The sequence below is a fragment of the Arachis hypogaea genome, chromosome 17 (assembly GCF_003086295.3).
Source record: "Arachis hypogaea cultivar Tifrunner chromosome 17, arahy.Tifrunner.gnm2.J5K5, whole genome shotgun sequence".
Classification (NCBI taxonomy): Eukaryota; Viridiplantae; Streptophyta; class Magnoliopsida; order Fabales; family Fabaceae; genus Arachis; species Arachis hypogaea.
Genome location: NC_092052.1, coordinates 101,479,710 through 101,485,254, shown reverse-complemented (window position 1 = coordinate 101,485,254; position 5,545 = coordinate 101,479,710). Strand labels below are relative to the sequence as shown.

Genomic DNA, 5,545 nt, shown 5'->3' with positions numbered 1-5,545 from the left:
GAGGCAAACGTTGGCGCAAGCTTTTGCTCCATCCAGGGTGTTTTCAACTCTTCCAAAAGTTTGAGCTAAAGCTTGAGGCAAGCTTTGGCTCAAGCTTTTTGTTCCCTCTTGCTCCTAGCCATTCCTTCTTTCTTCAACCTTCTTCAAAACTCTTTTCACCTATCATCAATCAATCAAAACAATCAAATCTATGCTCCAAATCATGAGATTATGTTTCTTTCATAATATATGACAATTATAGCACAAAATCTCATGAAAATGCATTAATTTATCTATGGTTGATTGAATCACGGAAACATGAAGTTCTACCCAATTGGCTTACTTATGGTTCAAGAAAGTGCATAAAACCTATTGAAAACAAAGGAAAAAGCATAGAAAAACATGACATGATGACATGTCATCATGGCTGACGTGCCTTGGGAGGATGCTGATGAGAAGCCACCTGCTACAGAATACAAGAAGATTATCCCTCACAGCAGGAACTTTCTGGTTTTGGGCTACAGACCTCCATTTCTCATAGCTCCTGGTGAGACAGCCACACCGTCTGCTAGCCCCTCTTCCTCTACAGCTACCCCAGCTACCCCTGCTACCACCACTGCACCTCCACCTGCCTCAGAGCCAATTTATCACCTAGTACACCGCCTGTTTCAGCAGCTAGACCAGATGGAGCACCGCAACCGATGCCGATATGAGAGATCTGAGCGTCGCAGCAAGCGACGCTATGAGCACCTGAAGCTGATGATCCGTTCTGGCAGCGACATCCCCTCCAAGCCTGACACACCATCAGAGCCATCTGAGGAAGAGGCGGATGATCATGAGGCGGAGACCCATCCACAGAGAGAGGCTGCGCAGGCAGGCACGGAGCAGGCTACATCACAGCAGGAGGCCTGATGAGCGGATAATTTATACACTTTTTGGCACTGTTTTTAGTATGTTTTTAGTAGAATCTAGTTACTTTTAGGGATGTTTTCATTAGTTTTTATGTTAAATTCACATTTCTGGACTTTACTATGAGTTTGTGTGTTTTTTTGTGATTTCAGGTATTTTCTGGCTGAAATTGAGGGACTTGAGCAAAAATCAGATTCAGAGGTTGAAGAAGGATTGCTGATTCTGTTGGATTCTGACCTCCCTGCACTCAAAGTAGATTTTCTGGAGCTAAAGAACTCAAAATGGCGCGCTTCTAATTGCGTTGGAAAGTAGACATTCAGGGATTTCCAGCAATATATAATAGTCCATACTTTGGCTGAGTTTAGACGACGTAAAAGGGCGTTGAACGCCAATTCTACGCTGCTGTCTGGAGTTAAACGCCAAAAACAAGTCACAAACCAGAGTTGAACGCCAGAAATACGTTACAACCTGGCGTTCAACTCCAGAAAGAGCCTCTGCACGTGTAACATTCAAGCTCAGCCCAAGCACACACCAAGTGGGCCCCGAAAGTGGATTTATGCATCAATTACTTACTTCTGTAAACCCTAGTAACTAGTTTAGTATAAATAGGACTTTTTACTATTGTGTTAGACATCTTTTGATCATTTTTAGATCTCTAGACCTCCATGGGAGGCTGGCCACTCGGCCATGCTTACCCTCTATTCACTTATGTATTTTCATACGGTAGAGTTTCTGCACTCCATAGATTAAGGTGTGGAGCTCTGCTGTTCCTCAAAGATTAATGCAAAGTACTACTGTTTTTCTATTCAATTCAACTTATTCCGCTTCTAAGATATTCATTCACACTTCAACCTGAATGTGATGAATGTGACAATCATCATCATTCCCTATGAACACGTGCCTGACAACCACTTCCGTTCTACCTTCGATTGAATGAGTATCTCTTAGATCTCTTAATCAGAATCTTCGTGGTGTAAGCTAGATTGATGGCGGCATTCATGAGAGTCCGAAAAGTCTAAACCTTGTCTGTGGTATTCCGAGTAGGACTCTAGGATTGAATGACTGTGACGAACTTCAAACTCGCGAGTGATGGGCGTAGTGACAGACGCAAAAGGAGGGTGAATCCTATTCCAGTATGATCGAGAACTTCAGATGATTAGCCGTGCTGTGACAGAGCATTTGGACTATTTTCACAAGAGGATAGGATGCAACCATTGGCAAGGGTGATGCCTCCAGACGATTAGCCATGCAGTGACAGCGCATCGGACCATTTTCCAGAGAGGATTAAAAGTAGCCATTGACAACGGTGATGTCCTTACATAAAGCCAGCCATGGAAAGGAGTAAGATTGACTGGATGAAGACAGCAGGAAAGCAGAGGTTCAAAGGAATGAATGCATCTCTATACGCTTATCTGAATTTCTAACCAATGAATTACATAAGTATTTCTATCTTTATTTTCTATTTATTAGTTATTTTCGAAAACTCCATGACTATTTTATATCCGCCTGACTGAGGTTTACAAGGTGACCATAGCTTGCTTCATACCAACAATCTCCGTGGGATCGACCCTTACTCACGTAAGGTTTATTACTTGGACGACCCAATGCACTTGCTGGTTAGTTGTATCGAAGTTGTGAATGAAAAATGAGTTATTAAGACGTGCGTACAGAGTTTCTGGCGCCGTTGCCTAAGATCACAATTTCGTGCACCAAGTTTTTGGCGCCGTTGTCGGGGATTGTTCGAGTTTGGACAACTGACGGTTCATCTTGTTGCTCAGATTAGGTAATTTTCTTTTTGTTTTTTTTTCAAAAATTTTTCAAAAATCTTTCAAAAATTTCTCCTTTGTTTTCGAAAAAATTTTAAAATAAAAATGTTTTCAAAAATATATTTTTCTTCAGAATTTTTAAGAATGAATTCTAGTGTTTCATGAAGCATGTTGAAGCCTGGCTGGATGTAGAGCCATGTCTAAATTCTTTTGGACTGAGGTTTTGGCTTAAAATGGAATGAGTTACTCTCATGTTACATACTAAAGCTTGGCTGGCTATTAAGCCATGCCTGACCCTTTGATTGGAGCTTTAGACTAAAGAACATAAGATTCCTGGAATTCATATTAAAAATTTTGGAATCATTATTTTTCTTTTTCAAAATGATTTTCGAAAAAATTAAAAGAAAATACAAAAAAAATCATAAAATCATAAAAATCAAAAAAATATTTCATGTTTCTTGTTTGAGTCTTGAGTCAAGTTGAAAGTTTGGTGTCAATTGCATTTTTTCTAAAAATTCCTTGCATTTTTCGAAAAATTCATGCATTCATAGTGTTCTTCATGATCTTCAAGTTGTTCTTGGTAAGTCTTCTTGTTTGATCTTGATGTTTTCATGTTTTGTGTCTTTTCTTGTTTTTCATATGCATTCTTGAAATCTTAATATCTAAGCATTAAAGATTTCTAAGTTTGGTGTCTTGCATGTTTTCTTTGCATTAAAAATTTTTCAAAAATATGTTCTTGATGTTCATCATGATCTTCAAAGTGTTTTTGGTGTTCATCTTGACATTCATAGCATTCTTGCATGCATTCATTGTTTTGATCCAAAATTTTCATGCATTGAGTCTTTTTCATGTTTTTCCCTTTCATCATTAAAAATTCAAAAATCAAAAAAATATCTTTCCCTTTTTCACTCATAAAATTCAAAAATTTGAGTTGACTTTTTCAAAAATTTTTAAAATCTAGTTGTTTCTTATGAGTCAAATCAAATTTTCAATTTAAAAATCTTATCTTTTTCAAAATCTTTTTCAAAAATCAAATCTTTTTCAATTTTCTTATTTATTTTCAAAAATTTTAAAAATATTTTTCAAAAATCTTTTTCGTATCTTTATCTCCTAATTTTCGAAAATAACATCATCAATTAATGTTTTGATTCAAAAATTTCAAGTTTGTTACTTGCTTGTTAAGAAAGATTCAAACTTTGAGTTCTAGAATCATATCTTATGATTTCTTGTGAATCAAGTCATTAATTGTGATTTTAAAAATCAAATCTTTTTCAAAACTAATTTTAATCATATCTTTTTCAAAAATTTGATTTTAAAATATCTTTTTTAACTTCTTATCTTCTTATCTTTTCAAAATTGATTTTCAAATTAGTTTCAACTAACTAACTAACTTTTTGTTTGTTTCTTATCTTTTTCAAAACTACCTAACTAACTCTCTCTCTCTCATTTTAGAAAATATCTTCCCTCTTTTTCAAAATTTCTTTTTAATTAATTAATTATTTTAATTTTTGATTTTAATTTTCGAAAAATTACTAACCTTTTTCAAAAACTATTTTCGAAAATCACTAACTCTTTTTCAAAAATTATTTTCGAAAATTCTCTCTCTCTCTCTCTTATCTCCTTCTATTTATTTATTCATCTACTAATACTTCATCTCACCCAAATTCGAACCCCCTCTTCCATCTGTGTTCGAATTTTTTCTTCTTCTTTTCTTCTACTCACACAGGGACCTCTATACTGTGGTAAAAAGGACCCCTATTATTATTATTTTTCTGTCCCTCTTTTTCATATGAGCAGGAGCAAAGACAAGAACATTTTTGTTGAAGAAGATCCAGAACCTGAAAGGAATCTGAAGAGGAAACTAAGAGAAGCTAAATTACAACTATCCAGCAAGCACCTGTCAGAAATTTTCGAACAAGAAGAGGAGATGGCAGCCGAAAATAATAATAATGCAAGGAGAATGCTTGGTGACTTTACTGCACCTAATTCCAATTTACATGGAAGAAGCATCTCCATTCCTGCCATTGGAGCAAACAATTTTGAGCTTCAACCTTAGTTAGTTTCTCTAATGCAGCAGAACTGCAAGTTTCATGGACTTCCATCTGAAGATCCTTTTCAGTTCTTAACTGAATTCTTGCAGATATGTGATACTGTTAAGACTAATGGAGTAGATCCTGAAGTCTACAGGCTCATGCTTTTCCCTTTTGCTGTAAGAGACAGAGCTAGAGTATGGTTGGACTCTCAACCTAAGGATAGCCTGAACTCTTGGGATAAGCTGGTCAAGGCTTTCTTATTCAAGTTCTTTCCTCCTCAAAAGCTGAGTAAGCTTAGAGTGGATGTTCAGACCTTCAGACAGAAAGAAGGTGAATCCCTCTATGAGGCTTGGGAGAGATACAAAGGACTGACCAAAAAGTGTCCTTCTGACATGCTTTCAGAATGGACCATCCTGGATATATTCTATGATGGTCTGTCTGAATTAGCTAAGATGTCATTGGATACTTCTGCAGGTGGATCCATACACCTAAAGAAAACGCCTGCAGAAGCTCAAGAACTCATTGACATGGTTGCTAATAGCCAGTTCATGTACACTTCTGAGAGGAATCCTGTGAGTAATGGGACGCCTATGAAGAAAGGAGTTCTTGAAATTGATACTCTGAATGCCATATTGGCTCAGAATAAAATATTGACTCAGCAAGTCAATATGATTTCTCAGAGTCTGAATGGAATGCAAGCTGCATCCAACAGTACTCAAGAGGCATCTTCTGAAGAAGAAGCTTATGATCCTGAAAACCCTGCAATAGCAGAGGTAAATTATATGGGTGAACCTTATGGAAACACCTATAATCCATCATGGAGAAATCATCCAAATTTCTCATGGAAGGATCAACAAA

General features: G+C 36.7%; 1 non-coding gene across 1 annotated transcript; it reads right to left on the bottom strand.

Moving 5' to 3' along the window:
• Positions 1-4,977: 4,977 nt before the first annotated feature.
• Positions 4,978-5,085, bottom strand: LOC112768780 (small nucleolar RNA R71). The gene has a single exon (XR_003186170.1). It is a non-coding gene; the product is annotated as a small nucleolar RNA R71 (small nucleolar RNA).
• Between the last annotated feature and the right edge of the window lie 460 nt (positions 5,086-5,545).